Below are 8,069 nucleotides of genomic sequence, written 5' to 3'. Positions count from 1 at the left end.
CACGTGACTTTTCATCACACTTTTTTGTTTCCTGCCCCTAATTTGCATACGGTTCGGTATTCGGCCGAATCTTTCAGAAGGCTTTGGAGATTCGGACGAATCCCAAACAGTGGATTCGGTGCATCCCTAGTTCCTGCAGCTGCTGCTGGTATACCTGGATATACCTGGGCATATGATCTATAATTAGGAATGCTTTTGACTTTATGTTTTCCAGATAAGGGGGTCTTTCCATATGGAGTGCCATTTCTTAAGGTTACTAAAATACTAAAAACATTACTCTTGGTGGATACGTTTTTATGAAGAACATATTATTCTAAAATAAGGAAGTTTATGGCATCCTGAGACTTGTATTTCAACAACAGTTGGAGGGTTTCATGGTAGAGTTTCCTGAACTACATTCATTTTTCCCATTATTTAGAGACAATACTCTTTCTAAAATGTCTGAGTCCCCATATCTGTAATACCTGTCCTGGGCTAAAGCCTTCACTGAGAAATAAACCTCTGTGTATTTTTTTAGAAACCTTCCTAACTCCCCTAGATGTTAGTGTTTCTCTGCTTAAATAGACTCCACAGTAGAGATACAGATGAAGCCACTTGGATTTGTGAGTTAAATGCGTCATGACTCAGAGTTAATTGAAGAAACTGTGTTATCTAAAGTTATCTTAACTCATTTAATGCATTTAACCTTTTCATTAGCATACCAAAGCACCATTGTTCACAATGGTGAATGCTTTAATTAGATGGGATGTTGTGTCACAGTTTTCTGTGTTAAATGAGATAAATGGGATATCTGTGTTTAGTTATTCTGTGTCAAACAGACAAACCAAAGTGGCTGCATCTGTATAAGCCAGGCCAGCAGACCATCTCCAAAGCTTTTTTTGCTCACTATGGCAAGTCTTTTTCAGAAGCATTGGAAGAAGAAGGCTGATTCATGTCAGAAAATGTGGGGCCAAAATGGATTGGAATCTCCCGGCATGTTCTCTACCAGAGGTGAGTGTCCACTTGAATGCTGAGAGAAGTTTAGTCTTTAACTAGTTTCAGCTTGTCTAGCAGACCTTGCCAGTAGGCCATCACATCAGTATCCAATAAGTATCAGAGCCCAGAGTATTGAACTCAAACTCTTAATGGGTGGTACAGCAGTTTCTCTGGCAGATCTTCTTTAGACATGAAGAAACTTGGACACTTGGACAGTAGCACAAAAGACTGTCTGAAAAGTTTTAAAGAAGACCCTAGCATCATTGGCAAAGTTGGTAATCCTTTCCAAAACCAGAGGATCACCACTGGAGGGAGCATAATTCTGGTCTATTTTTTCTGTAGAACATCAATAACAGAATTAATTACGGTGCTGGAGTGGTAGATGGCAGACAAGCAACTAATGCCTCCAAATCTTACCCAATGTGTTTCTGCTGCATTTCATAGGCTTCTATGGATGTAGGCATCCCACAAAAAGTTTTCTACAGGTCTTCCCTTTAAAGAGTGCATGGCCCAACTGTACTGTAAATGGCACTAAGAACCTGAGAAGGAGCTTGACACTATAGAATAGGTCAAAGTCTAATAATAGAGTATCTAGTCAGTTAATCAAACTAGTAGAAGGTAAAACAGGCAATGGGCAAGGCAGGCAGCAACCAAAATAGTCAGGAATAGGCAGAGTCAAGAACCAAAATTAGCACAATTTACATTGAACCAATTATTTTTTCAAGAAAGACCTACAATAGAGCAACAAACCTGAGTGTTTGGGTTTTATTTTGAATTTAGTGTGGTTCCATGGCAAAGTAATGACCTGCACTGGCCAGTAATTGCATTGGAGTCCTGGATGGATGGGTTACAAGATGATGACTTTGAGGCCATATTTGATTCTGTCACCCAGACAAATGAAGTGCCAGTAAGCAATCCCTAAATGCATACATTTAAATCACTCCATACCTTCTTGTATTTCATTCTAGTAACTTCTTGGGAGAGAATTCATATATATTGAAAATGTCGTATTTGCACCGACTTATTCACCATCCAATTTCCAGTCATTTATTCTGCTTTATTACTAATTTTCAAAAATGTTAAAAGTGGGTGAGATTTTTTTGTGTTGTATGTGTAACCTTTCTGAGAATTATTCATGCCCACGACATTTATACTGACATCTTTTTTCTGTTGGGTCAAAATGCCAATAGCTTCATTTGGCTAAAGTCTAGTGTATATAGAGAAACAACATTTTCACAGTGCAATAATGATGTTTTTTTACCATGTATACTACACTTATGGCAAATCCATGAAGTGACTTACTGACACTTGTGTGAATTTTCCCCTTCAATCCTCATGCCTGTGCTTGTAAGGACTATGTCAGCACCAAAAATGCTTTACTTCTTTGTCAAATGTATTAGCCTTATATTGTATTTTATATGTTGCTTCTCCTTATAGCAAATATGGAGTTGGAAGAATCCCTGTTAGGTTCACAGTTGCTGATTTACCAAATGATTGGTGATTCCAAAAATAAAGAACAACACTGGAAGCTTAACTGCAGTTTACTGGTTTTACAAAGAAAATAATTACCTTTTTACTTATGTAGCCAACAGACATAACCTCCACTGTTAACATTCACAGCAGTGTCTGAACAGTGTGCATATAATATTACTTGATATAGTCATATACTATATAGACACAATACATAACATGCTTAATAACTCACGGAATAGCAGTTAGCTTCTATTTCTTATTTCACTTAGGAAGAATTATAGATAACCCCTTTCCTTTCATTAACATTTAACAATGTTCAACACAACAATAATACAAAGTAATCCTAAAATATCTTAACAGAACCTGTGCCTACAACTTTAATATGAGAGGACAAACTGCATTAAATACGGGATTATATATTTGCATCATCACTCAGGAGCCCACTTAGTACAGTCACTTGGGTTGCGGGACCTGAATCGAATGGTTGTAAGAGGTTCCGGTTATGAGATGAGAACAGCAGGGGTTTGTGGCAGTCTTTGTGACGGAAGGAGGCACTTAATAAGTGTGGTGTCCACAATGAGTTCTTTAAACCTAGTGCCTAGGAAACTTTAGTGTCCATTGAAGACTTTGGCAAAAGAATTGCTAAACTTGTCTCTAGGTAATTGGCACATTAACTGGTTCCAAGATGGGGCCATCTGAGAAGAAAAGGAAAGGATGCTGCTGGGAGGGCAGTTCAAAGTTCTGGCCAGAACTGACTAAAATGCATGCATGCAAAAGAGACTAGAAGAAACCTTTATCTCATTGGACAGCAAGGGTTAATGATTTCTTGATAATGTGAAGACTTGGGGTACAAGTTGGTACAATTGCTCACCTATTATCTGGATCCATCAGGATTAGTATTCCACAACTGCCTGAAATAATCCTCTGTCCATTGCCTGCTTCTGGTGCTGGAGGCCTCTCAGCTCTTTTACCAATACAGTTCAATTCTGCTGCTCAGCTGTTCCGGCTCTGCTCCTTTCCCTGCACAGAAACTTGTTTGCTTGTCTTTTCACTGCTGCAGTCCTGCTACCTGGTCCAGACAGTCACTCTCCCAGGTACCTGTAACTCCTTTTATACCCTCTCAGGTCTCCAGTCACTGCTGTAATACTTCCTTTGCATGTGCTGGTCCTCAGTCTGTCCATGTGCCTCTCATCTGCTGATCACATGCAGCCTCCACAGCACTAATACTGCTCTTCCCAATGTTCAGTTTGCATTTTATAGGATGGCATGTTATATAGAGATGTCGCGAACTGTTCGCCGGCGAACTTGTTCGCGCGAACATCGGGTGTTCGCGCTCGCCGGAAGTTCGCGAACGTCGCGCGACGTTCGCCATTTTGGGTTCGCCATTGTTGGCGCTTTTTTTTGCCCTCTCACCCCAGACCAGCAGGTACATGGCAGCCAATCAGGAAGCTCTCCCCTGGACCACTCCCCTTCCCTATAAAAACCGAAGCCCTGCAGCGTTTTTTCACTCTGCCTGTGTGTGCTGAAGAGATAGTGTAGGGAGAGAGCTGCTGCCTGTTAGTGATTTCAGGGACAGTTGAAAGTTTGCTGGCTAGTAATCGTTTTGATACTGCTCTGTTATTGGAGGGACAGAAGTCTGCAGGGGTTTGAGGGACATTTTAGCTTAGGTAGCTTTGCTGGCTAGTAATCTACCTTCTACTGCAGTGCTCTGTATGTAGCTGCAGTGGGCAGCTGTCCTGCTTCTGATCTCATCTGCTGACTGCTGCAATAACAGTAGTCCTTGTAAGGACTGCTTTTATTTATTTTTTTGTTGTTTTACTACTACTACTACTACTACTACTATAAGAGCCCAGTGCTATTAGTCTAGCAGTGTTGGGGAGTGGGACTGGTGTGCTAATCTGCTGCTCCTAGTAGTTCAGCAGCACCAACTTTAATTTTTTTTTTTAATATTCATTTTTTTTTATTTTACTTTTTTTTATTTTACTACCGCTGTAGTAGTGTATAAGTTGACCTTTTAGGCATTATTTGCCCTGTAGGCATTATTTGCACACTGTTTTCTTCAACCCGCCATCGAGCTGTGTGACCTTGTTCACATTCTGTCTAAATATCCATAATATTACCGTCTCCAGAAAAAACACCGGAGTCACTTTTTTCAAGCAGCCATAATATATTTTACGTAATCCGTATCCACCGCTGTAGTAGTGTATACGTTGGCCTTGTAGGCATTATTTGCACACTGTTTTCTTCAACCCGCCATCGAGCTGTGTGACCTTGTTCCCATTCTGTCTAAATATCCATAATATTACCGTCTCCAGAAAAAACACCGGAGTCACTTTTTTCAAGCAGCATTCATATATTTTACGTAATCCGTATCCACCGCTGTAGTAGTGTATACGTTGGCCTTGTAGGCATTATTTGCACACTGTTTTCTTCAACCCGCCATCGAGCTGTGTGACCTTGTTCCCATTCTGTCTAAATATCCATAATATTACCGTCTCCAGAAAAAACACCGGAGTCACTTTTTTCAAGCAGCATTCATATATTTTACGTAATCCGTATCCACCGCTGTAGTAGTGTATACGTTGGCCTTGTAGGCATTATTTGCACACTGTTTTCTTCAACCCGCCATCGAGCTGTGTGACCTTGTTCACATTCTGTCTAAATATCCATAATATTACCGTCTCCAGAAAAAACACCAAACAATGCCTACAAGGTCAACGTATGGCAGTTGTTTAAAGAGAACAGTAGATTACTAGCCAGCAAAGCTACCTAAGCTAAAATGTCCCTCAAATCCCTGCAGACTTCTGTCCCTCCAATACAGAGCAGTATCAAGCAGATTACTAGCCAGCAAACTTACTATCATCTGTCCCTGAAATCACTAACAGCTCTCCCCCTACACTATCTCTTCCAAGCACACACAGGCAGATTTTTCAGATACATTTTTGCCCTTGATCCCCCTCTGGCATGCCACTGTCCAGGTCGTTGCACCCTTTAAACAACTTTAAAATCATTTTTCTGGCCAGAAATGTCTTTTCTAGATGTTAAAGTTCGCCTTCCCATTGAAGTCTATGGGGTTCGCGAACCGTTCGCGAACCGCTCGCATTTTTGCGCAAGTTCGCGAATATGTTCGCGAACTTTTTTTCCGACGTTCGCTACATCCCTAATGTTATACAGTACATTATTCAGTACATTTCCTGGATTAAGGCTCTGAAATATATCTGCCATTACCCCACTGCTGTTCTTTACTAGGCATTAGAACATGAAAATATGTCACAAATAACTTATAATGTCTGCTTAATATTGCATGTTAAAATATACACCATTTCTGACTACAATACTGACATTTTCCTTATGTACAGTAGCTTTATCAAACAGATTTAAAAGGTAAATACACAGTGGTTACATACAGATACAGTACATACTATTTGCTTTATGTTTGGCATGAGTAGCACACCTACCCCTTACATGCTTATCCTAACCTTGTTAGATAATCCTTGCCTCTAAAATTTAATTGAAATTGTGCTTCAATGATCATTTTGCAAAGAACATTAGCTCGTTATTTTATATCAAGTGACAAATAATATTATATTTCTACTGCCAAAGTCTTTCAACCTTTTACACATCTATTTCTTCTGTGCCTTTCTCGCTATTCCTTGTAAAGTCAATGAATTCCCACAAAATATACCCACACTGCTATGCTTTTTTGTCTCGCCAACATTTTTGTCATGGCGACTTTTTTGAATTTTTGTCACAGTTTTGTGAAAAAATTCACAGATGGAGAAATGCGGAACAATTCGCTCATTAATAGTGGCAGAAAAAATATTCACTAAAATGATTTATTTCAATTTGCACACAATGAACACACACAGTGTGCAAATATTTGTGCTCAATGTGAATTTCACAAAAAAGGAAAGACAGGCACTGCAGTGCAAAATTGAAGGGAATCCACATAACTTTTTCTTTTGGGCAATAAGTTTAAATAGATAACACTTCTTCCGCATTATGCATAAGGTCAGATTTTTTTTTTGGAAAAACAAAAGAGGAACAGTTGTGAGGCAATCTGCCCACTGGTGCTTGAATCACCCCCCTCCTATTTTGCAATGTATATTCTGAATGACGTCTGACTTCTACCTCAATGTTTCTTTGTGAAACCCACGTGGAAGAGTTCCTTTTACCTTCAACCTTCACAATCAATGAATTTGATTTTGAGTTTGATTTTGGAGAACACTTTTGGAGGTACAGATGCATAGAATTCATTTGGTATTTTTCAGCTAAAGGCAAAGGTTTAGGGAAAAACAATGGCAATTAAAATGAACTTATAGCTGTAGCTTAGTTTAGGGATGCACCGAATCCACTATATTGGATTCGGCCGAAGCCCCGAATCCTTCGCGAAAGATTCGGCCGAATACCAAACCAAATCCGAATACTAATTTGCATATGCAAATTATGGGTGGGAAGGGGAGAAAATTTACTTCATTGTTTTGTGACAAATATTCATGAGATTTCCTTCCCTGACCTGATTTGCATATGCAAATTAGGATTCAGATCCGGTCCAGCTGGGCAGAAACGAATCCTGGACTCGGTGCATCCCTATTTCATTTAAACACGTGGTTGCTTGCAGTTATTTGCTTCTGAGGATGAGGTGTGTAAAAGAGGAGTTAGAGTAAGCTGTGTCAGAATATCCAAGTAACTACTACTTACAGATGCATCCCAGAATACTTGCACTGAAGCTGGACCGATGAAGAATATTATAAGGGGTTTATTACTAGTGCGTTAATGACTGTATCTTTGTGCAAACTGCTGCTGGTTGCCATTGGTTCTCAAGGCACTATTAGTTATTTATCAGATTTTATATTATGTGTTATGGTAAAACGCAATCAGTTTGCATATTAAGCAAAACTTCTCAAATATCTCAGGATTCTCAAAGTATATTGCCAGTGCTACTCCTGCATCTCTGTCAGTACTACTCAGTTCAGATTTCCTCAAGGAGACTATAGGAGCCATACACGTTAAGATCCAGAATAATTTTCCCTGCACTGGCTAGTATTTCAATAATCTTAACTGTGGCCTAAAGGTGGCCATAGACCGAGAAATTCGATCATTTGCGATGTCGCCAAATGAGCGGATCTCTCCCCGATATGCCCACCGTGAGGGCCCAACGATCGAAATACAATAAAGGGTAAATGGGCAGTCGGATCACAGGACCGCATCAACGTACAGATGTAGCCGCAATCTGACGGGATTTTTAAACCTGTCCGATCGACATCTGGCAGACTTCAACCAGATATCGATCGGGGAAGCCTGTCGGAGGTCCCCATACACAGGCCAATAAGCTGCTGACTTGGTCTGTCAGCAGCTTTTATCGGCCCGTGTCACCTTAACCGCAGGCTCTGGACAACCATCTTCTGTCCAGCTAGAGTCACCGTGGGGCTCATTTATCAACACTATAGAATTGTCAGTAACTCATAGCAACCAATCAGTGACTGCCTTTTTTCAGACAGCGAAAAATTAATGCAAAAATTTGATTGGTTGCTGTGGCAAAATTTGCCCAGAGTATATAAATGACCCCCCACTGACTCTAGCTTCATATTAGCAATTTGTAGTATTAGAAGAGCCACTGG

The sequence above is a fragment of the Xenopus laevis genome, chromosome 7L, assembly GCF_017654675.1.
Source record: "Xenopus laevis strain J_2021 chromosome 7L, Xenopus_laevis_v10.1, whole genome shotgun sequence".
Classification (NCBI taxonomy): Eukaryota; Metazoa; Chordata; class Amphibia; order Anura; family Pipidae; genus Xenopus; species Xenopus laevis.
This window is presented reverse-complemented; position numbering follows the sequence as displayed.